The 26,742-nt window shown below is 44.5% G+C and overlaps 1 protein-coding gene and 2 pseudogenes across 3 annotated transcripts in view; all 3 read left to right on the top strand.

The window, feature by feature from the left end:
- Nucleotides 1–26,742, top strand: part of pcolceb (procollagen C-endopeptidase enhancer b) — a 50,241-nt gene that overhangs the window by 20,169 nt on the left and 3,330 nt on the right. Inside the window, exons 11-12 of the mRNA XM_085141413.1 lie at nucleotides 698–843; nucleotides 1,648–3,351. The gene's annotated coding sequence lies outside the window, so the exon portion shown is untranslated. The remainder of the gene's footprint in view (nucleotides 1–697; nucleotides 844–1,647; nucleotides 3,352–26,742) is intronic.
- Nucleotides 6,598–8,485, top strand: LOC146521952 (cornifelin homolog B-like; annotated as a pseudogene). The gene is made up of 4 exons (XR_014870883.1): nucleotides 6,598–6,737; nucleotides 7,050–7,177; nucleotides 7,502–7,647; nucleotides 8,279–8,485. The product of XR_014870883.1 is annotated as a cornifelin homolog B-like (transcript).
- On the top strand, nucleotides 17,679–26,348 carry LOC146521951 (cornifelin homolog B-like; annotated as a pseudogene). Its single transcript, XR_014870882.1, has 4 exons — nucleotides 17,679–17,836; nucleotides 18,149–18,276; nucleotides 25,352–25,497; nucleotides 26,139–26,348. The product of XR_014870882.1 is annotated as a cornifelin homolog B-like (transcript).

The following is a 26,742-nucleotide window of genomic DNA, read 5'->3' as shown; positions in this document are numbered from 1 at the left end:
ATAACTGTGCTCTTCAACATGTTTTTTAATGGATTATTATATCTCTGTATGTATGTTTTAAGATCTTTCCTTTTTTACAATCAGGTAAAATGTTTGAAAAAAAAAAAAAGGACATTAAAAGATTTAAACAACATATCCATTTCCCCCCAAAGTGACTTTTTAAAATCAAAGACAATAAAACAAAAGATACAAGATTTTTCATTTGATGTGATCACATTCATGAAACTTCTTGTAAAATCTACTAGCGTTAACATTCATAATGCCACATATGAAATGCGGAGGCATAAATGCTGTGGTGGAGGTCTTTCTGCAGGTAGAAGCAAAAGAAGAAATGCTGCCCTGCTTCAGTGGTACTCTCACAGAGGAGCATTAAAGGACAATTTGACTGACTGGAAACTGGAACAAAATCATGCAGTCAAAATATGAAGAAATAGCCACTGAAACTTTCATAATGTACAATGAGCCATACAAAACATGATGTAGACATGAGAAGAGGAAGATGCGCAAGAAACAGACAAACTGACAGCACGGAGAAGGAGAAGTGCTAAACAATGAACTCTCCATGTCTTTATAAAACAGATTGAAACTGCAGCGCTGGTAAAAATCTGTTGTTTGCATTGTGATTTAAAACATAGTTATTATATATGAAACATGGACATTATATATATAATAACTCTGTACATGTTTCTCCTCAAAGGTTGCTGTGGCTTTTGGTGTTTCCCCTGCATGCAGTGTGATGCAGCCAGTAAACATGGATGGTGCTGTGCACTGCCACTGCTGGATGTTTGTGGTGTGGTGTCCTGCTTACTCCGTGGGTCCATCAGAGAGCGCCACAACATTGTTGTAAGACTGCTTTGAGATGGAGGATGCAGTTACAAATTACATTTAAAAGATAGATGAAGTCACTGGAGGAGGTGCAGTTTTAAGACTTCCTAAAAGTCCTGGAGGTTTCTGCTTGGAGTAATAAGTTATGATATTTTCAGAATATAGTAAAAGTCCTGAGATTGGTCTTTATTATTGAATGTGTCTATTTCAGATGTGGTTCTAAAATGAACTTCATTGCATAAAATGTGGGAAGGAACCTGCGGCTGCTTGTTTGAACAAACTCTCAGATATTTGGTTACCAGCTCCACACAGCATTTTTAAAGGACACAGCTTTACTGTTCATGTTACTCTCAGTGCTGACGTCAGCCTGTTTTAACAGTTAGCTGTAGCAGGTTCCTGCCAGCATCAAAAAGCTGATAGTTAGTGAATACAGTGGAGCTTTTAACAGATAAGGAGAAAGAGACTGCCGTCATTCATTTACGTCTTTATTGTTAGTAAAAACAGATGAATGTTGAATGTTGTGATGTGAAATTTACTGTCTGGAAATCACAGGAAAACCTCCTCTGCATGTTTCTGTTACTAGTCATGTTGGTTTGAGTTTAGAATAATCAGTGCCGTACCTGATGCTGTAGTATTGCCCACTTTTTACACAGTGGCAACCACGACAGCACCATTATATATTTTTTTATATAGCGCCAAATCACAACAGCAGTTGCCTGAAAGTGCTTTATATTGTAAGGTGAAGAACCTGAAATACTGCAGAGACCCCGTAACTCCTGCTGCTTCATCCTCTCTTTCTGCTTCTTCTCCTCCATCCTGCAGGGCTCGTTCTGTGATGACTGCTGTAAAGTGTGTTGGTGTTACCCGTGTGTTTGGTGCCAGATGCATCGTGAGCTGAAGATCAGGCAGTAAAAGTAGCCCACCACCTCGACTGCTGCCAGCATGCAGGTCGTCTGTGGATAGGATGCAAAATAAATTTGTTGTCATATTAATGTTTTGAATCCTAAGTGACTTTTTCAGGCCAATAAAATCTTTTAATTTTATACAACATCATGCGTGAGATTAATTGTCCCAGTGTTCAGATATAAACTAGTCGTATTCACTAATTGTGAACTTTGATAGGATAGTGAGAAGGACGGTATCATAATATATGCAGATGAAGTAATTGTTTGTAATAGTGGAACCTGTCGGGCTGAAACTGTGTTTTTCTGTTGTGCTTAATTCATTATAACATTGCATAATATAATGCTGCTGTATTACAGCATTACTACTTCATTTAGATTTATTTGACCTAAAACATTTGAAAGAAAATCCACTGCTTCTGTAACGGTACTTTATCACCTTTTATTATTTTTCCCTTAGAAAATTTGTTATAAAAATAAAAGTGCGCCATGCAAAATAAATAAAAATATCTAAACCAAGAGTACCCGAAATCATAAACATTTGAGTTCTTTGTCTAGTAAATCTTTAAGATTGGGTTCTTCTTATTCTGATGTGCCTCAAGCATTGCAGCATATCGTTGCTTCCAGTTGCCTGAGCCCTCTCTTCTTGCTACACTGATGTAAGCAAAAGCCAGAGCAGTACACTGACACTGTAGATGTAGTCACATTCGATACCTGATCTTTGTTTACTTTTGCTTCTTGGGTGAAAATGTGTAGCAAAGAATCGCTGCAATAGTATTTATCGGCCACTACATGCCCCCCTAATGCCTCTACATCACAGAACCTATGGCTATACAACAAATCTGAGATTCATATTTTTTGACCAGATCATGCATGTTACAACAATGAAGCCTTGACTGCCTTAGTAAAGGTAAACACTGAAAGGTAAACACTCTTATTTTTGCCTACCTTATTTAATTACTAAATACTACAAACTGTTCTATTCACTTCATTTACACAAAGTTGTGTCCAAGGGGAAAATATGAAGAGTTTAAGAAGTTATTGGGTATCCAGATTTTTACAGACCCAAAATGGGACCTAAAATTCCCAAACTGTAAAATAATGCTTAATCTTTCACACGAGGCATACTGAGCGTCAGCTGAACAATATGAAACTGAGGCTACAATTTGATATTCTGGTGTGACGAGTCTCGATTTCTGCCAAAACATTCAGATGTTAGGGTCAGTGTTTGCTGTAAACATTATGAAAATATGGATCCATGCTGCCTTGTATCAACAGTTCAGGCTGGTAATGGTGTGAAGATGCTGGTGATATTTTTTTGGCACACTTTGGGTCCCTTAGTACTAACTAGCATGCTAGTATTTAGGACTAGCATCATTTAAAAACCAGAGCCTAACTGACCATTGTTATGAGATGTCAGAGGCTCACCTCCACTGAGGAAATATAGAAATATAACACAGAATTCAACAACAAGTATAGCTGTATGTGAATTTGCTGAAGCTAATCTTTGTAGGAGCAAAGATATATTTCATTCGATGTAACAAACGTACACATTTTGTTTGATGTACTGAATAAGCAGAAAAGTACAAAATGTGTTGATTCTGAATACTGAAGTGTCATCTGAGTTCTGAGTTAGGCAACCGGATGAGCCATAGGGCATCTGCAGGGTTAGGGGGGTTACTGCATTTCTGAGTAAATATTAGGAGGTATTTCAGGGTTTAAATCATGTGATTTCTTGGCCAGCATCATCTGCCTGATTCAAAGTACAAATTTCGTAAGTAATGCCATGTACGCAGTTTGCAGATTTCTTGCTTCCTCATTTTCATGTTGTGGATGTTACACAGATGTTACAACAGACAGTTTTTCATCATATTGTGTATTAGAAACATTCAGGTTACTGTAAACAAGTTTATTGAGCTTTTACCCTCTTTGATAATTATTCGTTACATTTCTGTGGCATTTTCTTGTTATCAATTCTGAACAAGTTAGTACATTTCAAACAGGCATTTGGGATCAAACATTTTTTAGACATTCAGAACAGTTCCCTTTTTGAGGTTTGGTTTCTCTTTTGTTGTTTTTCTCAGCGTCTTAAGATCCGCTTTTCCAAAACTCAAACTCAAACTCAAAAGAAACATAAATAATAAAACAGAATACAATTTTTGATTTTTTGTAGAGAAAGTCCAAGTGGAACTGATAAGGAGGATCGATAGGCAGGCAGACTAACAATTCCAAGGAAATGATCTACTGGTGCGCAATTCCCATCCCTAGACAGGACTATTTATACACATCCAGTAACTCACTACAACACTTGCCTTAATTCACATAAAAAAGGCACTTCTAAAGTATGTAAGCAGATACAAGCGACCATAATAATTTTTACTGCAGTAATGTGTTGCTCCTTTTATTATTGTTTTGGTGACGGTTCACAGAGATGCAAAAACAAAATGGTCTTCTCTGATAAATGAACCATTCATGATGCCATGGTAGAAGCAGCAGACAGAGAGGTCTTCACTGACACATGTGCTTTCATCGCAGTTAACCTTTAATGATATGATTTATGTTAGTTTTAATTCGCTCAAAACTAGACGAAAACAATTCTATAAATTCTGGTGTTTGGGAGTTCTCCCTCTACCTTTTTGCTTCTCTTTTGATCTATAAAGGCCTGACCGGAGGACAGGAGACAGTTGCCATGGTGAAGTGGGAAGAGTGGTCTTCTTATTACAGAGAGAAGTTTTTGCCATGAAAGATAAACCAAGTGCAGTTCTATTATAATGCATAATAGAAGTGTTTACTGCCTGGGTGCGGTGCGGTTTGTTCGTTTAGGTTTGCTAAATGAAGTAAGAGACACGGTGCTGTTAGTTACTTGAACCTTTAACTGTCTAATAAATTTTAAGAAATGTGTACTTTGAGTTTATGTTGTCTTCTCTCATAAAAAAAAACAAACCCTGACAATACTTCAGATACTTTTATCTTCTGCCAAGACATCAGCTGCCTTGTCCTTCCATACCTGAGAATAGAAGCTAATTGTTGTGTTGAGCTTCTTCTTTAAATCACTTACATGTAAAATCTACAAATGTGATGACTTGTTCCTCACGTTTCACTAGCTTTACACCAGATGTGTGCGCTGTGTGTACTCATTTGTGGAGCTGTCAGTAAAAATCAAACATGGTGACCTATTCTGAGTTTATTCGTACACGGTTACACCGTGCAACAAATTGCAACTACCTGAGATTTCGTTAGTTTTATTGAGTTTTGGGCTCACCTTCTAATTCATTGTGATACCCGTGCAACCCATGCAGGACATACACTATTTATGTATTTTACTGTCTGGGCCACAAACAGCTCTGACAGCACGACACTGCCTGTGAAATCAACTAAAGACCCAAGCTAGCTCGTTAGCAGCTAAAAATGGCATCTTGTTAATTTAATTAAACTGCCAACAACTGTCTTGTTTCTTCAGACTTTAATCATCTTCAATAAATATCCTTACAAATTTGACACCATTTAAGGGGAACTAACAGCAAGATTTATAACAGCAAGATTTATTGCCAGGAAGCATTGTTACGGCATAGAAATAATCAACCAAACACAAATTTCCTCATGTTCGTGTAAATATCCAGCAGCTCCATTTAAAAAAACAGACATCTCTCCAGCCATAACAGTAAATAAGTGAAATAAATTGTGGTAAACATACGGATAAAAATACATTTGAGCTAAGTCATCTTGTTTCCTTTCCCAGAAGAATTGGACTCCTGAGATGTCAAAAGAAAAACCTGAAGTAGTGACCAGTTTATAAAATACTACTTCATCTCTTGGACATTTACATTTTTTGGTTGATGGTGTAGTATTCAGTCCATAAGAATGCATTAATATGCAGGGTTGGTTCTTCTCCAATCTACATGTTACTATTATTATGATTATTATTATTATTAGCAGTCGTATTACACGTTGCAGTATCATCGGTGCACTTCCTAAACCTCAGGTTGCCCTAGGTGTGTCCATCAGAGTGTGAGTGTGAATGTGGGACAAGGTGCTATGGAACAGTAAAAAGCAGTGTTTGGATGTGTTTATGTAGTAAAGAAACACTAAACGTTTCAATGTTTGGCTACAGTACAAACTTTCTGCACTTAAGTACAAATAATACTGTTAAAAAATATACTCCAGTAAAATTTGAATGACTGATTCAACTTCTTTACTCAAGTAAAAGTAAAAAAGTACAAGCTCTGAAATGTACTCAGAGTGAGAAAGTAAAAAGTATCCCTTTGGAGGACGTTTCTATTTTGTGTGCACAGCTAAGTGAACCTTGCGCTTTATTGCAACCGCCCCCCAAAAAACACACACAAAAAAACACAGTCCCACTTTTAACCCAGACTTTGGCACAGTCATCGCTTGTTATGCAACATCCTCTTGTGATTTATAAAAAAGCCTGTCATATGTTTCTGTTTAGGCTCAAATTAGTTTGATGTTTGGAGGCTCACAGTGACAGAACTGCGTTAAAGCAAAAGTAACATTTTTACAAAATGTAAGGAGTAGAAAGTACAGATATTTGTAGTAAAAAGTAATCACTAAAAACACTACTCAAGTACAGTACAGATACCTGAAGTACAGTAATGAAGTATTTGTACTTTGTTACTTTCCACCTCTGGTGTCAAGTGTGTTTGGATTGACAGCAGAAGTACTGATGGATTCATAGAATAAGTCTTGTTGCTGCTCATCGGTTAAGCAGTGTGTTTTCCTTTCACACCACTGAAGCAGGGGCTCAGTGAATTCCTAAACATTCGTCATAGCAGTTACTGGGAGTCATTACAGTGATTGGTGTGGACTTCCCATCAGGCTCAGCCCTCCGCAGCTCATAAGTAATCCAAAAACATCTGGCAATCCAGTAAAACTTAGATGTGTGCGTACTCTCGGCACCTCCCCTTCCTGTTATTGGTCTGTGCTTAAATGCTGGTGTTTCCTAACCTTTTCTCTTGTTTTGAAAGCTCAGAGAACCAGAGAAGACAAAAGAAGGTAAGAAAAACATTTTACACTGATGAACAGCTTAAGAGAATCAGAAATCTTTGTAAAATCATGAATACGTGGTAACATTTTTCTGAGGAAGTCAGAGATAATAAATCTGTGCTTAAAAACAGTGTCAGCTCTTTTGTCTGTGTCGTACATAAATCATTTGTACAGCTGGCCAAAGATATTTGTTGTCATTTATATGAACCAGGAATCATCCTGTTATAACATGTATCAAAACCAGTCTTTTACCTTTTTCATGTTGAATTTCTCTAACCAGATAACGACTACAGCATTTCAATCTGTGTGTGTTTTCTTCAGCATGGTGTTTCCTACAGGCACGGCTGTCCACAAGCAGCCCACCCAGGTGGTGACAGTCGTCAGGACCGTTGAAAACTCTGGCCAATGGAGCACCGACCTCTGTGATTGTTGCTCTGATATGGAGAGCTGTAAGTAAACCCAGGAAACCCTACAAACCCGAAGTGATTTCTGCATGAGCGATTTCCTCAGACTTTGTTTGCATTAAGCTAACTGAGTGTTTAAAGTCAGTAGAAAATCAAGAATAAATGAACTATCTGAGACTACATGACAGCAATCATCATTTAGTAGCATTATGGAGTTTTTGATTATTTGACATTTTTCACCAGAAAACCAAGTTTTCGTAATTGGAGTGGAAATGTCGCAATACGTTGTGAGATGTGATGATTCATGTGCTGAGGTGTCTGTCTGTCTGTCTGTCTGTAAAATAACTCTGTACCTGTTTCTCCCCAAAGGTTGCTGTGGCCTTTGCTGTTTTCCCTGCATGCAGTGTGATGCAGCCAATAAACATGGATGGTGCTGTGCAATGCCACTCCTGGACGTTTGTGGTGTGGTGTCCTGCTTACTCCGTGGGTCCATCAGAGAGCGCCACAACATCGAAGTAAGGCTGGATTAGAGATGGAGGACACTGTTACAAACTACATTTAAAAGATAGATGTGGTCACTAGAGGAAGTGCACTTTTATAACTTCTGCACTGGCTTCACTTTTAAGCCCTGGAGGTTTCTGTGAGTTGAATGTGTGTCTTTGTGATGTGGTTTTAAAATGAACTGACGTAAAATCTAAATGTAAATTTTATGAGATTCATATAAAATGCACACAAATTTGTGCAAATCCTTCTCACTCACCCTCACCTCTCCAATAGCTCCCAGATGTCTCTGTGTCCTCATTATTTGTTTATAAGTAACCACATCATGTAGTGCCATCATTTTATTATTATTATTCCACGGAATTTTGCAAACCATGGAAGTTATAAAGGAGTAGCTTGAGTTGAGAAAGAGGAAGTGTAAAGTTCTTCAAATCTGAAATCTCTTGCCCTCACTGTGGGAAAAAAAGCTGCGGCTTCTTGTTTTTGCAAACTCTCAGATATTTGGTTACCCAACTCTACACAGGGACACAGCTGCCGGATGAGGGGATGACAACACCCCACTAAACCTTTAGGGCTGAGGGGTAACAACATTAACTCCTGCTGCTTCATCCTCTGTCTATCTGCTTCTTCTTCTCCATCCTGCAGGGCTCGTTCACTGATGACTGCTGTAAAGTGTGCTTTTGTTACCCGTGTGTTTGGGGCCAGATGCATCGTGAGCTGAAGATCAGGGAAAACAAGTAGCCTGCCACCCAGACTGTGATCACCACGCAAGTCGTCTGTGATCACCACGCAAGTTTGGCTGTGTAATGAGAGGCTATGACTTTTTCAGGCCAATAAAATCCTTTAATTTTATACGTGTGTGAGATTAATTGTCCTCTTCTGCAAAACAGAGTTTAACCATTGTTCAGATATAAACTAGTCATATTCACTAATTGTGAACTTTATAGGATAGTGAGAAAGACATTGTAAAATCACACTGTCCACTCACATAACTTTTCACAGTATTATAATATATGCAAATGAAATGTGTATGATGGTGGAACCTGGCAGGGTGACGCTGATCCTTAACAACAAGGAAACAGACCACAGACACATAGACGTCTGAATGTCAGTAAGTGCATCTCTCACCAACATGAACATTGATCATAATGAAAAAGGCCAGCATGGTACAGCCTGAAGAAAGCCAGACACCATGTGCTTTTACGAATGACAGCTGCAGATGTGTGCAAAGAACTCTACTGAGCAGAATGTCTGTGAAGGTTCTCAGTCATCCAGGTCATCGTAGTCAAAGGAGCTTGCAAAGAAAAGCGTCTGGACTTCTTTAAGTTACTTGAAGACGTTTCACCTCTCATCCGAGAGGCTTCTTCAGTTCTAAGGTCAAATGGTGGAGAGTCCCAGATATAAACCTGGTGGGAGTGTCCCCCCACAGAGGGACAAAAGGACCCCCTGATGGTCCTCTAATCGCCTGAGCCAAGGTGTGGAACTGGGTGTCGGTCCCAATCAGCCAGAGTTTCGGGTGAGTTCATTCATGCTCTACTGAGCAGAGGACAACCTCTGCTCAGTGTGGGGAACATTAACGTGACTCAAAGCATCTGTTATGTGTATCCGCTCTTCAAGTAGGTTAAACAACATTAGCCAACATTAGCTCTGTGAGGCACTGCTCTGCTGCCATGTTGTTTCTAGACAAAAAGCTGACGTACTTTATTGTCATAGTTGATAAAGTTTCTTCATCAAGCTTTAACATTTACAGAACAGCTCAAGATCCAGATGAGAGCAAGTCAAATGGACATTATTTGTCAAAGGCCAGCAGCAGCAGCCATATTCAAATTGGTAATTGTCATGAACTTTTTGGGTTGTAAATTCTGTTTCACTTTTACTTAGACTGAGAGAGGAGGACATTAACATTAAAGCATCAACATGTGTTTCTTGTCCAGGTGTGTGGCAGAAGGAGTTTTATGCCTACACTGAATAATGCTTCTTTAATTGCTTGATAGTTTAGTGGATTGTAACAAGCTCAGCTACACTCCTCAACTGTGTGTGGTGCTGTAAATAATGGATGAAGGTTTGTTTCTCTTTTAGTGGTACCTATTAATGTCTGGATAAGAACAGATTATGTGCAGAACAGCACATTATTGTAGCAGAGAAGCTCCAGAGTTACCCTAGCCAGTGTTCAGTGCTATTATGTCACTGTTTTAACACTCCCAGCTTCAACAATCCACGTAAACGCTTCTTATTAACAGTTAAATAATTCACAGTGATCACAGTGGCCACACAGATGTTCATATCCCATAATCGTACACAGTGCTGTGCTCTACAACCCACCTGATGCACATCTCTCAGCGCATTTATCCACTGTCTCTGACAGAGAGTGTCACTGTTCTTCCACAGAGTAATAAATAAATACATTGTGGTTATTATGGCAAGTGGAGTCACACACAACATAAAACAGTTACACCTCCATGTGGTTAAGGGACTGAAACATGTTAAGCATGTTTCTCCTTTTATCTGCTTTATTACAAATAGTTCAGCTAATTTAGGAAAGTTCTGATCAACGTGATCGATCCTCTGCAACAGGCGGGATAATTACTGGGTCCACCTTAAAACTGGTGTATTTTACTCTAATTGCACTACAAAGGTTGCTTTTCAAAGTAACACTGCAATAACTACACCTTTAAATTCAGGTTTGTGAAGGTGAAAAAGTTTGTTTGTAACAAGAATGCAATAATGTTCATTTTGGCACAATGTATGCATGACATTATGATTGGGGGATGGCATCCTCTAAATGTTTGACCCCAGAATGAATCACGTCAGTTCACCATTACATAAATGTAACAGAATTTACATGCAAATTGATGTGATTGTCTTGCAATATATTTAAAACAGGCTTTGTGGTAATAGTAGTCTGTGTAATTCAGTTCAATTTTATTTATATGGGGCCAATTCACAACAGCAGTTGTCTCAAGGCTCTAAGTGGAAAGAAACCATCTGTTCTTCACTAACTGATTTTTCTTACTTTGTAAGAAACGGTCTGAGTAACTGGTCTTCTATTATTCCCAGTAACAACATTAACATCTGTCCGCTGGTCTTTTACAGCCTTTTGCAGTTTTTCAGTATCATTAGGCATCATTAGTTGGCTCAGATGAACATGTATTGTTCATTTTGTGTTTTTCTGTCCTTTCCGACCTTGAGAAATTAATTAATGCCTTCATTTCATCCAGGCTTGTTTATTTCCTTCATTTTGGAGTCACTCAGGCTCGTGCTTTGGTCCCTCATCTGTACTAATCATTCAGAGTGCAGCAGCTCTACTCCTGACAGGGACACGCAAGCAAGAACATATTTCTCCTGTTTTTCTTTACTCTTTCAATTCAATTTTAGAACCAAATCACAACAGTCGCCTCAAGGAGCTTCATATTGTAAGGCAGACCCTACAATAATACATACAGAGAAAACATCAACAATTATATGACTCCTTATAAGGAAGCACTTTGGTGAAGTAGGATTGAAAAACTCCCTTGTAATAGGAAAAAACCTCCAGCACAGCCAGGCTCAGGGAGGGGCAGGGCCATCTGCTGCGACAGGTTGGGTGAGGGGAGGAATACATGTCATGGCTTGCGGGATGAGTCGTGTAGAATTTAATGAGGACACAAGATGCTGGCAGCTGAGATGTAGGGGAGTTTTATTGAGAAGGTGGAGATACAAACAGAAACGGCGAAGGCGTGGAGGAAGATAAGCAAAACCTAAACTGGAAAAAACTAACCTGAAACGTTAACTGGAGACCCGGGGAGAAAGACATAGAGATACGCAGGTTGACAGAGGGAAATAACGCAGACAAACCAGGAACTAACAGAGGCAGACACAAGGCTTAAATACACAGAGGGATAACGAGGGAATGAGACACAGAAGGAGGGCACAGCTGTGAGTAATCAGACATGATGGGACAGGGAAAACGTAAACTGAACACACTGACATCAGACACGGATTTTCCAAGTAAAACAGTAAACTCACACACACAAAGACACAGACTCAGAGACGCGGGCTTAAGACAGACCTGACTACACTAGAGGGGATACACAGAACCAAAACGTAAGAATAAACAAAGATACATCAAGAAATCAAAGACTAACAACACAGAACAGAAAACACTGGGTCACAGACCCAGGACCGTGACAATACAGGACAAAAGACACGCTGTGGAAGACAGCCAGAGATTAATAATAAATAATGATTTAATGCAGAGAGGTCTATTAAAGATAGATAAAGTTGGGTGCCATCGGCATAGCAGTGAAAATGTATGCTGCCTTCTTCTTCTTCATCCTGGCGTTGTTCCTGCTGGCGCAGGGTCCGCTCTTCGGCAAAGGTTTCTCGATTCGGTTCTGTCCAAGGCGTCCTCAGGTGATGCGTTGACGGCCTTAATGATACCGTCTAAAACAAGCATATTTACGCTGGCTTCCAGTACTAGAATTTAGAATTTTAAAAGGTTATTGTTTGTTTTTCAGTCTGCCCCTCAGAGTAGGACCTCACCAACACTCGACATCTTTAAAACCCACTTGAAGACACATCTTTACTCTCTAGCATTTAAATATGAGTGTTTTTGTTTCTTGTTTGTCCTTTTTTCTCTGTGTTTGTTTTATTCGTTTAAGTTGAACGTGGTGTTCAACTTAAACTCGTATTGTTTTTAAATAAATTGACTTGGAAAGTTGATTTGAAAACACCAAAGTGTGCAGAGGTTTCGGTGTGTGTGTGTGTGTGTGTGTGTGTGTGTGTGTGTGTGTGTCAAACTGGCACAAGTAGCAGCTGCTATTGGTCTATATGTGTCAGGCGTTGTGGAGTGGAGGCGAGGAAGAAGGAACCCAAACGCAGGACTCGCAGGTAGGTGAAGCTGGGTGATTTATTGATGACGGAATGAACACACAGAACAGAGGAAGGACATGGCTGGCTGGACGACTGACTGAATGAACGAACGAACGAAGGAGGACTGACTGACTGACTGGCTGGCTGACCGAATGCTGGCGGAAACAACAACATAACCTAAACATCATCAATGACACGACAAAGCACGAGTGGAAACAGAAGACTTAAATACACAGACTGATGAGGATGATAATGAGAGACCGGTGAGTACACAGCTGAACATAATCTGGCTAATGGCACGAGACGAGGTGACACAGGAACAAACAGGAAATGAAACAGGAAGTGGCAAAATAAACTGAACATGAACAAAACGGAAAGCACTGGGTCACTGACCCAGGAACCCTGACAGTACCCCCCCCCTCCAAAGGCCGGCACCCGACGGCCAAAAGAAAGAAAAACCAGAACAGGGCGGGCGGAGGGGGCCCAGGACGGAGGGACGGAGTCCAAAACAGAAACAGGTCAGGTGGGCGGCCGCGTGGCCGGCGGCCGAGACGGGACAGTTCAGGTGGGCGGCCGCGTGGCCGGCGGCCGAGACGGGACAGTTCAGGTGGGCGGCCGAGACGAGACAGTTCAGGTGGGCGGCCGCGAGGAAGACGGCGGCGGCCGCTGAGCTGGTCCGGTGGGCGGCCGCGAGGAAGGCGGCGACGGCCGCTGAGCTGGTCCGGTGGGCGGCCGCGAGGAAGGCGGCGGCGGCGGCCGCGAGGAAGGCGGCAGCGGCGGCCGCGAGGAAGGCGGCAGCGGCGGCCGCGAGGAAGGCGGCGGCGGCGGCGGCGGCTGAGCAGGTCCGGTGGGCGGCCGCGCCGGCGATGACGTCCAGAACGTGGCTGGGGCGACGGTGCGGCAGCCGCAGGACCAGGCGAAGCAGAGGCTGGCGACGCGGCAGCCGCTGGACCAGGCGAAGCAGAGGCTGGCGACGAGGCTGAGGCCGGACCAGGCGAAGCAGAGGCTGGCGACGAGGCTGAGGCCGGACCAGGCGAAGCTGAAGCTGAAGCCGAGTCCGGACCAGGCGAAGCAGACGCTGAAGCTGAAGCCGAGTCTGAGGCTGGCCCAGGCGAAGCAGACGCTGAAGCCGAAGCCGGGTCTGAGGCTGGACCAGGCGACGATGATGAAGCCGGAGCTGGACCAGGCGACGGCGTGGGTGAAGCTGAGGCCGCAGCTGGACCAGGCGACGGCGTGGGTGAAGCTGAGGCCGCAGCTGGCGAGGGTGAAGACACGGAGGCCGCAGCTGGCGAGGGTGAAGACACGGAGGCCGCAGCTGGCGAGGGTGAAGACACGGAGGCCGCAGCTGGCGAGGGTGAAGACACGGAGGCCGCAGCTGGCGAGGGTGAAGACACGGAGGCCGCAGCTGGCGAGGGTGAAGACACGGAGGCCGCAGCTGGCGAGGGTGAAGACACGGAGGCCGCAGCTGGCTGGGTTCTCCTGAACCTCCAGCTGACGAGTCGTGGGGCTGGACGGGCTCCTCGGGCCCTCCAGCGGACGGGACAGGAGGCTGGACGGGCTCCTCGGGCCCTCCAGCGGACGGGACAGGAGGCTGGACGGGCTCCTCGGGCCCTCCAGCGAGAACAGTCTCGGGACCAGCGGGCACAGGGGCCCCTGGCAGGCGCAGAACAGAACCAGCAGGCGCGAAGACCTCTGGCGGGCGCAGAACAGAACCAGCGGGCGCACGGGCCTCTGGCGGGCGCAGAACAGAACCAGCGGGCGCACGGGCCTCTGGCAGGAACAGGGCAGGGCCAGCGGGCGCGGAGGCCCCTGGCTGGAGACCGGCAGGGCCAGCGGGCGCGGAGGCCCCTGGCTGGAGACCGGCCGGGCCAGCGGGCGCGGAGGCCCCTGGCGGGAGAGCGGCCGGGCCAGCGGGCGCGGAGGCCCCTGGCGGGAGAGCGGCCGGGCCAGCGGGCGCGGAGGCCCCTGGCGGGAGAGCGGCCGGGCCAGCGGGCGCGGAGGCCCCTGGCGGGAGAGCAGGAGGGCTCACAGCTGGCTCTGGGTGCTGTGGCTGCAGGTCCGGGGACTGAATCGACTGGATGGGAGGCGACTGGACTGACTGGACTACAGGGGACTGGAGGACGGGAGGAGACTGGACTACAGGGGACTGGAGGACGGGAGGAGACTGGAGGACGGGAGGAGACTGGACTACAGGGGACTGGAGGACGGGAGGAGACTGGACTACAGGGGACTGGAGGACGGGAGGCTGAAGAGCAGGTGAGTGAACTGACTGGAGTGGAAGCTGAACAGCAGGTGAGTGAACTGACTGGAGTGGGGAAGCTAAGGGATGAACAGAGGTTGGCGAAGCTAATGGCTGAGCTAATGACAGAGTTACCGAGGGGGATAAGATGGCGGCCTGGGCTAATAAGGCTGGTGCCTGAGCAGGGGACACTTCAGCTAGCCTAACCAGGGACAGTGCGAGGGCGTGAAAGGTTGGATCAGGAGGTGGATAAAGAGGTGAAGTAGTAGGTGGGCCGGTTAGCTCTTCCAAGCCACCAGGGAGGTCAGGCTGGGTTGAGGCTGCCCTCAGCCTGGGCGCTGGGACAGGCACGGGAGGTGGCTGGACACCAGTCACCCCCACCCGGGAAACAAGAGTGGATGTGGAGGTAGACTGCGTCGCAGCTGCCTTCCTCCTGGGAGCTGGCACCGGTGTGGGTGTAGGCCGGGCCCTAGACATCTGAGGAGGTGAAATGGCTGAAGAAGGAGGCCAAATCTGGGCTGCCGTGCTGGTGGGGAATGGCTGAGTGACGGGTGTGGAAATGGTGACCGGGTGTGTGCTACTGGCAGGTTTATCAGAGTTCAGTCTGTTTTTTCTGCCACCACGATTTACAGTCTTTGCGGGAGCACAGCAGAAAAACTCTTCCCAGTCTACATCATCCAGGAGGAAATCCCCCCATGGATCGGTGGTGGATCTGTTGTGTGTTTTATGTGAATAATCAGACGATGGATGTGGAAAACAGTTAGTGGAACTCACCACCGGGAGTTGTTGAAAATAGTCCATATTATGGCGGCGTGTGCGCCGCTTTCTTCGGGAAGAGGAAGCGGCCGGGGTAAACAGCTGAGCCCCTGGCGCGTTAGCCTCCATTGAGTCGAGGTGGGAGGCGTAGCCGCGGTGCCGTGGCGAAGGTGGAGGTCCGGCGAATGAGGCGGCGGGTGTGCGAACGAGGAGCGGAGCGGCGAGAGAGGGAGCGGCCGAAACGCGGCACGAAACGTCCGCTCTCCGCGGCAAATGCTCCGAGGCAGGTGTGGCAGCAGGTGTGGCAGCAGGTGGGGGAACGCGGCGTCTCCGAGGCCCACCCAGAGCCAGGCGAGTCCCCTCGAAGACGTGCTCTCGCTCCGCGAAGAGCCGCTGTTTTCCCCTGACCAACTCTGCCCAACGGTAAAGCGCTGCCACCTGCCGCTCGTTGAGGTCCGAGTCCGCTGGGTCCCAATCGTGTCTTCGTGGCACGGGTCGTGTCATTCTGTCAGGCGTTGTGGAGTGGAGGCGAGGAAGAAGGAACCCAAACGCAGGACTCGCAGGTAGGTGAAGCTGGGTGATTTATTGATGACGGAATGAACACACAGAACAGAGGAAGGACATGGCTGGCTGGACGACTGACTGAATGAACGAACGAACGAAGGAGGACTGACTGGCTGGCTGGCTGACCGAATGCTGGCGGAAACAACAACATAACCTAAACATCATCAATGACACGACAAAGCACGAGTGGAAACAGAAGACTTAAATACACAGACTGATGAGGATGATAATGAGAGACCGGTGAGTACACAGCTGAACATAATCTGGCTAATGGCACGAGACGAGGTGACACAGGAACAAACAGGAAATGAAACAGGAAGTGGCAAAATAAACTGAACATGAACAAAACGGAAAGCACTGGGTCACTGACCCAGGAACCCTGACAATATGAGTACCATGTCATGTGACCAAACATTTGATGATCGTCTTAAAAACGCGAAACTTTAATTTTTATTAAGGGTCACACACACCAACCATAACATGCCAGCTGATGTGAACCTGATCAAATGTCATGGTTATGAAAACACAGAAGCTCTTTTTGCTGTTACATGATGTTACTTACAAGTTCAGACTTGAGAGTCTGGGCAGGCTGGGGCTGGTTCTGTTTTTAGTTTATAGTTATGGTTTATGGTTAGTATGCTGGAGGCGGAGCTGTGGGGGCTGAGGTTTGTTCCATTCAGCTGTACTTCCTGAGGCAGCTGAAGAAATTCAACCTGCCAACACGGACGATGAGTTGCCACCATCAGGGACAAACAGAGACTGCAGCGTGTTGTGCGCTCTGCTGAGAAGGTGATTGGCTGCAGACTCCCATCTCTGCAAGACTTATACACCTCCAGGACACTGGGGTGTGCAGCTTGGATCTCAGCTGACCCTTCTCACCCTGGACACAGTCTGTTTGACCTGCTCCCCTCAGGCAGGAGGCTCCGGTCCATTCGCACCAGAACCTCTTGCCATAAGAACAGTTTCTTCCCCTCTGCTGTCGGACTCATGAACAATAACCGTATGACTGTTCCCACCACTAACTCATGACCCTACACTGTGTTCTCTGCATCATCCCATTTTTGCACTGATCACTACCTGCACTCATGTATATATCTATCTACTTAGCACTGTTAATTCTTATCTTTATGTTTATTTGAGCGTTGTCTGACAGAATGTTTTGCACTTTCCTAATGTTGTAAACCTGCTCAACATTTGGCAATAAAACCCTTTCTGATTCTGATTCTGTGTTTGAAATTAGTTTGATGTTTGGAGGCTCACAGTGACAGAACTGCATTGAGCAAAAGTAACAAGCCTTTTTACACAATGGAGTAGAAAGTACAGATATTTGTAGTAAAAAGTAATCACTAAAAAAACACTACTCAAGTACAGTACAGATACCTGAAGTACAGTAATGAAGTATTTGTACTTTGTTACTTTCCACCTCTGGTGTCAAGTGTGTTTGGATTGACAGCAGAAGTACTGATGGATTCATAGAATAAGTCTTGTTGCTGCTCATCGGTTAAGCAGTGTGTTTTCCTTTCACACCACTGAAGCAGGGGCTCAGTGAATTCCTAAACATTCATCATAGCAGTTACTGGGAGTCATTACAGTGATTGGTGTGGACTTCCCATCAGGCTCAGCCCTCCGCAGCTCATAAGTAATCCAAAAACATCTGGCAATCCAGTAAAACTTAGATGTGTGCGTACTCTCGGCACCTCCCCTTCCTGTTATTGGTCTGTGCTTAAATGCTGGTGTTTCCTAACCTTTTCTCTTGTTTTGAAAGCTCAGAGAACCAGAGAAGACCAAAGAAGGTAAGAAAAACATTTTACACTGATGAACAGCTTAAGAGAATCAGAAATCTTTGTAAAATCATGAATACGTGGTAACATGTTTCTGAGGAAGTCAGAGATAATAAATCTGTGCATAAAAACAGTGTCAGCTCTTTTGTCTGGGCCGTACATAAATCATTTGTACAGCTGGCCAAAGATATTTGTTGTCATTTATATGAACCAGGAATCATCCTGTTATAACATGTATCAAAACCAGTCTTTCACCTTTTTCATGTTGAATTTCTCTAACCAGATAACGACTACAGCATTTCAATCTGTGTGTGTTTTCTTCAGCATGGTGTTTCCTACAGGCACGGCTGTCCACAAGCAGCCCACCCAGGTGGTGACAGTCGTCAGGACCGTTGAAAACTCTGGCCAATGGAGCACCGACCTCTGTGATTGCTGCTCTGATATGGAGAGCTGTAAGTAAACACAGCAAACCCTACAAACAGCAGTGATTTCTGCATGAGCGATTTCCTCAGACTTTGTTTGCAATAAGCTAACCGAGTGTTTAAAGTCAGTAGAAAATTAAGAATAAATGAACTATCTGAGACTACATGACAGCAATCATCATTTAGTAGCATTATGGAGTTTTTGATTATTTTACATTTTTCACCAGAAAACCAAGTTTTCGTAATTGGAGTGGAAATGTCGCAATACGTTATGAGATGTGATGATTCATGTGCTGAGGTGTTTTTTCTTCTGTTCTCAAACTGATCTCCCTGTTGGAGTTCAGTCTGGGGGAGTTCTTTTTTTCTCCTCGTCTTTCGTCATGTTGTGCATTTTCCATTGCTATACCTCTCTGACCTGTCTTCCTCATGATGGTTGTGTAATGTATGTATGGTCGGCAGCCTTAACCCAATTTCCCTCGGGATGAATAAAATGTAAAGTATTATCAATCAATCAATCAATCAATCAATCAATCAATCAATCAATATATATATATTTATATAACACACACACATATATATATATGTGTGTGTGTGTATGTATTAGAGATGTGCAAAGCAGCCGGTATTTCTATCTGTATTTGTATTTGTTGAGGGAAAAGTATTTGTATTTGTACTTGTATTTGAATACAATTCAAAATAGGCATAAAAATCCAGTCTTTTTTGCATTACACTTCTAACAGACGTTATAGTGTAAGTATTCTTTCATTATATCCATTATAATAATTATGGATATGCAAAATTATTTGATGTTTTTCTATAAATCCAGCAATAAACAAGTAACAAGGAATGTCATTGAAAAGAAAATAACTAACATAACAGGCATTGGCTGTTGTTACTTATGTTATTGCCAGATGGCTCAGCAGCAGTAACACTCTTTTTTTTGGTTCCCTAAATCCATGTGGGGAGTTTCAGCTAAGTTAATAAGTGACAACAAGCATTGTTTTAACCTTTTAACTGGACGTTAACGTTTCTCTGTCAACAGCCTATTGTCTAAATGACCGAGCTAACAGAGATACGTAAATTATTAACGACTGCAGGCGTTAATAATGCAGCATAATGGAATAATCACCTGATCTTCAAGAAAGTTATAAACTGCCTCCAGAAACCAGTTAAGGTACAAAAAAAATGATTTAACAAAAATCGTGATGCAGTTCAGTCTTTTTTCGCTCAGCCGAGCCGTCTCTATTGCTGTGTGGAGCAGCCTGTGTCAGTCACCTCTTTCACATGTCACTTACTCGTCCGGTCATGTACTGTGGTATCATAAGGAAACTCAGCTTTTTCATATAAAGATTTTCCTTGTTCCCGAATACAAATATTTTTTAAAGTATTTGTTTGAAATAAGTATTCGTAAAAAAACACGTTATTTGTACCTTTCCGAATACTGGGTTCTGTATACATATATATATATATATATATATATATATAAATATACATTTTTTCCCCCGCTCCTCCTCTACCAGAGGCCTGGGAGCTTGAGGGTCCTGCACAGTATCTTAGTTCCTAGGACTGCGCTCTTCTGGACAGAGATCTCCGATGTTGTTTCCGGGATCTGCTGGAGCCACTCGCCTAGCTTGGGAGTCACCGCACCTAGTGCTCCGATTATCACTGGGACCACTGTTACCTTCACCCTCCACATTTTCTCGGGCTCTTTTCTGAGCCCTTGGTATTTGTCGAGCTACTTGTGTTCCTTCTTTCTGATGTTGCAGTCATTGGGAACAGCTACATCGATCACTATGGCCGTCTTATTCTGTTTGTCTACCACCACTATGTCAGGTTGGTTAGCCACCACCATTTTGTCCACCTGTATCTGGAAGTCCCACAGGATCTTAGCTCGGTCATTCTCCACCACCCTTAGGGGCGTCTCCCATTTTGACCTCGGGACTTCCAGGTTATACTCGGCACAGATGTTCCTGTATACTATGCCGGTCACTTGGTTATGGTGTTCCATGTATGCCTTGCCTGCTAGCATCTTGCACCCTGCTGTTATGTGCTGGATTGTCTCAGGGGCATCTTTACACAGCCTGCACCTGGGGTCTTGCCTGGTGTGGTAGACTCCAACCTCTACGGATCTTGTGCTTAGAGCTTGTTCCTGTGATGCCATGATTAGTGCCTCTGTGCTGTCTTTCAGTACAGCTTTGTCCAGCCACTGGTAGGATTTCTGGATATCAGCCAACACCGCTATCTGCCTTTCCACGATGGTTCCTCGCCTTCCTCCTCTTTCTTGGGTTTCTGAGCACACTGTCAGTTGGGGCCATCTTCATGATCTATTCATGGATGTTCGTTGTCTCATCCTGGGCCGCGGTGCTGACACCCACCAGTCCCTGGCCTCCTTCCTTCTGCTTAGCATACAGCCTAAGGGTGCTGGACTTGGGGTGAATCCCTCCATGCATGGTCAGGAACTTTCTTGCCTTGATGTCAGTGGCTTCTATCTCCTCCTTTGGCCAGCTTATTATCCCAGCCAGGTACCTCATCACGGGCAGGGTGTAGGTGTTGATAACCCGGATCTTGTTCTTACCGCTCAGCTGACTCCACAGGACTTTCCTGACCCTCTGCAGGTACTTGGTGGTTGCAGCTTTTCTAGCGACCTCTTCATGGTTCCCATTTGCCTGTGGGTTCCCCAGGTACTTGTAACTGTGCTCTATGTCTGCAATGTTACCTTCTGGTAGTTCGATCCCCTCAGTTCTGACTACCATCCCTCTCTTTGTTACCATCCGACTACACTTCTCCAGTCCGAATGACATTCTGATTTCATTGCTGTATATCCTAGTGGTGTGGATCAGTGAATCGATGTCTCGTTCACTCTTGGCCCACAGCTTGCTGTCATCCATGTACAGGAGGTGGCTGACAACTGCTCCATTCCGTAGTCGGTATCCGTAGGTAGTCTTGTCAATGATCGCACTGAGGGGGTTCAGGCCTATTCAGAACAGCAGTGGGGACCAAGCATCTCCTTGGTAGATCCCGCAATTGATGGTGATTTGTGCTATGGGCTTGAAGTTGGCCTCCAGTGTTGTACGCCACATCCCCATTGAGTTCCTGATGAAGGCTCTTAAGGTCATGTTGATCTTGTACAGTTCTAAGCATTCCAGGATCCAGGTGTGGGGCATTCAGTAATTGGCCTTCTTGTAATCAATCCAGGCAGTGCACAGGTTCGTCAGACTTGTCTTGCAGTCTCGGCTGATTGTTAGGTCTACCAGTAGCTGGTGTTTTGCACCTTGGGTATTCTTGCCAATCCCTTTCTGTACTCATGCATTGAGCCATGTGCCTGCTTATCTTAGCCGCTATGATGCCTGACAGGAGCTTCCACGTGGTGCTGAGGCAGGTTATTGGTCGGTAGTTGGAGGAGACTGGTCCCTTCTGGGGGTTCTTGAGGATCAGGACTGTCCGGCCTTCGGTTAGCCATTCTGGGTGTCTCTCGTCAACTAGCAGGTGGTTCATTTGTGCTGCTAGACGCTCGTGGAGTGCAGTCAGCTTCTTTAGCCAGTAGGCGTGGACCATGTCAGGGCGTGTTGCTGTCCAACTCTTCTTATTGGAGACCCTTTGTTGGATGTCTGCCACTGTGATGGTTACTGGACCATGTTCAGGGAGGTTGCTGTGGTCTGCCCTCAGATCCACTAGCCACTGAGCATTGCCGTTATGGGTTGCGTCCTTCTCCCATATGCTTTTCCAGTATTGTTCCGTCTCCAGCCTTGGTGGTACTGTTTTCAGATTGCTCCCCTGCCACTGAGAGTAAACCTTGGCTGGTTCTGTGGAGAACTGCTGGTTTATTCTCCTACCTTCGACCTGTCTGGTGTACCACTTCAAGCTGCTGGTCAAGGCTGTGAGCCTTTGCTTGGCAGTTTCCAAGGCCTCGGGTATGGACAGCTTGCTGTACTTCTTAGGCACCTTCTTCATCGCATCTTTCTGCAAACTCCCTCCGTGCTACCTTGATCTTATCCTCTAGCCTCCTTCTCCATGGAGGGTACTGCCCCTTGTGGCTGTTCAACATGTAGCCAAGCATCTCACTGATCACTGCTGCCATATTGTAGTTCAGCTTGATAGTTTCGTTAATGGTGGCTGTAGGTATCGTCCGTAGTCCTGCATTAACGTCATCTAGCAGACCTTCTCAGGGTACTTCACGTAGTCTTGGTAACCGGCTACGGGGGGTCCAGGTTTCAATCTTGGCTATGATCCTGTCTTTCAAGTCAGTTCCTCTCGCACTAATCCTTCTCCTGGGGCTTGGTGCCCAGTCTCGGGTGGGGTTGGTGATATCTCCCCCCTGATCTGGCGTCCTAGATCCCCCTTGCCATAGCATTTATGTTGTACCTTGTCAATCTCTAGCTGTGAGAGCAGTCCCTTCTTTCAAATGTTGGAACACTGAGCAACTAGTTGTTTCGCCATCATTGTGGATGTTGGGTATCGAAGCATCCATAGGTCCCTCATCCTATTCATGTAACCCCTTCTGCTAGGGTTACTTGAGTAGTAGCATTCCAACAACGCCCTATTTTCATCTCTTGCCCACCGATACCTTCTTGTTCCAGTAGGCCACTTCTTGTCAGGGTGACCTGGTTCCTCAACACCTAACGCGGACCTTGTTGATCCAGGCGACATCCGAGCCGGCATGCCTTCATGTTTATCTGTCGCACTCATGTCTGCGGTAGGCTCGCTTAGCATGGGGGGGGGTCTAGCCTTAGGATCCTTCAAACTTGCAATCGAACTTGCGATCCTCTGCTCCAAAGGCATCTAGTCTCTCTCTTTCTATGTGTGTGTGTGTGTGTGTGTGTGTATATATATATATATATATATATATATATATATATTAAAAACAGTGTGATCATCGAACAACTTAGTGCAAAAAAAAAAATTAACAAACCCATTGGACTCATAATACTAAATCAATCTATCTATCTATCTATCTATTAGGGGTGCAACGATACACAAAATTCACGGTTCGGTTCGGTTCGATACTTTGGTGTCACGGTTCGATATTTTTTCGATACAAAAAAAATGTTCATGCCTTTTTATTAATTTGTCATTTATTAAATTTTCACAGCACATTCTGCACCACATCTCTGTGCGTTCATCATTTGTTTGAAGCCAGCTCACCTCCTGCAACCACTTGTCCGAGAATACGCGCTTCTTTTGTGGTTTGGACTCCTTCTGACATTTCTTTGGAGGTGGAGGAACACCAAAGTAACTGCTTAAAGGAGCTTCTTCGACATCTTTAAGAGTTCTAAACAAATGTCTGTCCTCCTCCAGAAAATCTTATGTATGCAAACAGGCGTTGCAACTTCTTATCTTGTGCGCGTTTTTTATTTTGACAGCGAATGCGCACCTGCGGACCACTTATGTGCAGCCCTGGTTATTTAGCTCGTCATAATGCAGCCACAGAAATTCTTTTGTCCATGAAACCATAAAGCTGCACTTTCTTTTTGCCTTATAGTCTGATTTGTCATAACGTTTCCGTTTTGTGGTAAGCTTTTCTTTGGCTGTCACTTCTTCACCCTGACCTGTCTTATTTGGCTCAGCAGAACTAAAATATATATCCTGCTGCTTTTACACACGCACTCACACAACGCTCAGCGATTCTCTGCGTGATCAACCTCTCACATGTTTAAGCTTGCTGCGGGAGATTTCACTTGTCATGTTTGCATAGTAAGCTAATGATTGATAAGATGATGTCAGAGGAATTGGTGCGCAAATTATCATCACTCACCAATCAGTGCTGTCGCTCTCTATACACAGTTCGCGCGATTGCAAAGTGAAAGCAAAAAACAAGCGCAAATTCAAATTCACAAGCGATTTCAATATGTCACATATTCACAGTGGCTCACCGCTGCCAATGACATAATTACCCAGCTACATTTCCGAAAGAATGCAAACGCATTGACATATATTTTTCCTTCCTACGATAGGCCTGACGGGCAGGGCAGGGCAGCCCGACTGGAAAAATCGCTAACCCCGGGACGTCGGGCTAGCGATTTTGCGAGCCCTGTATCTGATTGAGGAATCAATTCAATTCAATTCAATTTTATTTATATAGCGCCAAATCACAACAAATGTCGCCTCAAGGCGCTTCATAGATACAGAGAAAAGCCCAACAATCATATGACCCCCTATGAGCAAGCATAGGGGTCATATGCTATGACCCCCTAGGAATATACAGAGAGTTTATTCCTCTGTAATAAACTCTCTTTTCATCTTTGGAAAAGAGAGTTTATTACAGAGGAATGGCTCTTTCCAAAATAAAAGCTATAATATACGCTTCTTCTGGGCTATATTCTCAGCAGCATATTAAACATATCAGGTCCCCATAAGGAGAATCATGTGCTAACCGCTGACTCCGGTAAAGTTTGTAGCATGCCTGCTTGTTGTTTTTCTCTGCTTCCACTTGTCTTTGCACTAGGATGATGTCGGCGTAAATGTGCAGTCATATTCGTTGTGTTCCCACTAGTGCTGTCAGCGTTAATCTGAAATGAGGTTAACGCCACAACACGGCAAATCTCCGTTAATGAGCTACCGCGAATTGCCCCGTGTGTGGGGCTGGACAGCCAACACGTTAACGAGCTAACTGCGCTAACACACTAGTTCCCACCCATGTAATTGAGCATTGCGTGGCACATCCAACATACTGTTTTACTTTAGTCCATGACACGCTTACCTTCAGGGTCATACATCACATGAAAACCAAAATAGTTCCAAACGCCAGATCTGAATGAGGGTGGGGGAGGTTCAATTTGCCATGTTGCAAGGAGAGCTTAACTTCTGTCTCGCTAGCTTGCCCTGCGCTCAGTGAATCTGTGTTCGACTACTCCGCCTAGGCTGCACTGTCGAGCGCAGATCCACTGAGTGCTCAACACAGACAGCACTGTCAGAAGGAAAGTTGATAAAATAAATTAAAAATGCTGTATTGTTCGATACATATGCGTACCGAACCGAAAGCACTGTATCGAACGGTTCAATATCGATACGAGTATCGTTGCACCCCTACTATCTATCTATCTATCTATCTATCTATCTATCTATCTATCTATCTATCAAATAACTCTGTACCTGTTTCTCCTCAAAGGTTGCTGTGGCCTTTGCTGTTTCCCCTGCATGCAGTGTGATGCAGCCAATAAACATGGATGGTGCTGTGCAATGCCACTGCTGGACGTTTGTGGTGTGGTGTCCTGCTTACTCCGTGGGTCCATCAGAGAGCGCCACAACATCGAAGTAAGGCTGGGTTAGAGATGGAGGACACTGTTACAAACTACACTTAAAAGATAGATGTGGACACTAGAGGAAGTGCACTATAACTTCTGCACTGGCTTCACTTTTAAGCCCTGGAGGTTTCTAGGAGAATAGAGTTGAATGTGTGTCTTTGTAATGTGGTTGTAAAATGAACTGACGTAAAATCTAAATTTTATGAGATTCATATAAAATGCACACAAATTGTGCTTTGTGCAGATCCTTCTCACTCACCCTCACCTCTCCAATAGCTCCCAGATGTCTCTGTGTCCTCATTATTTGTTTATAAGTAACCACATCATGTAGTGCCATCATAAAAGTGACCTGGATAAAACTTGTGGTATTTTGCAAACCGTGGAAGTTATAAAGGAGTAGCTTGAGTTGAGAAAGAGGAAGTGTAAAGTTCTTCAAATCTGAAATCTCTTGCCCTCATCGTTGGAAAAAAAAGCTGCGGCTGCTTGTTTTGACAAACTCTCAGATATTTGGTTACGCAGCTCTACACAAGGACACAGCTGCCGGATGAGGGGATGACAACACCCCACTAAACTTTTATGTCTGAGGGGTAACAACATTAACTCCTGCTGCTTCATCCTCTGTCTATCTGCTTCTTCTTCTCCATCCTGCAGGGCTCGTTCACTGATGACTGCTGTAAAGTGTGCTTTTGTTACCCGTGTGTTTGGGGCCAGATGCATCGTGAGCTGAAGATCAGGGAAAACAAGTAGCCCGTCACCTCGACTGTGATCACCACGCAAGTCATCTGCGGATATGATGCAAACATTTTGGCTGTATGATGAGAGGCTATGACTTTTTCAGGCAAATAAAATCCTTTAATTTTATACATCATGTGTGAGATTAATTGTCCTCTTCTGCAAAACAGAGTTTAACCATTTTTCAGATATAAACTAGTCATATTCACTAATTGTGAACTTTGATAGGATAGTGAGAAAGACATTGGCTTTTCTGAGTTGGTCAGACATCTGGGGTATATTCTCAGCATCATATTAAACATATCAGGTCCCCATAAGGAGAATCATGTGCTAACCGCTGTCTAAATGACTCGGGTAAAGTTTGTAGCATGCATGCTTGTTGTTTTTGTCTGCTTCCACTTGTCTTTGCACTAGGATGATGTCGGAGTAAATGTGCAGTCATATTCTTTGTGTTCCCACTAGTGCTGTCAGCGTTAATCTCGTTGAAAACACGGCAACACGGCAAATCTCTGTTTACGAGTTA

Source organism: Neolamprologus multifasciatus, chromosome 3 (genome assembly GCF_963576455.1).
Source record: "Neolamprologus multifasciatus chromosome 3, fNeoMul1.2, whole genome shotgun sequence".
NCBI classification, from domain to species: domain Eukaryota; kingdom Metazoa; phylum Chordata; class Actinopteri; order Cichliformes; family Cichlidae; genus Neolamprologus; species Neolamprologus multifasciatus.
This window is presented reverse-complemented; position numbering and strand designations above follow the sequence as displayed.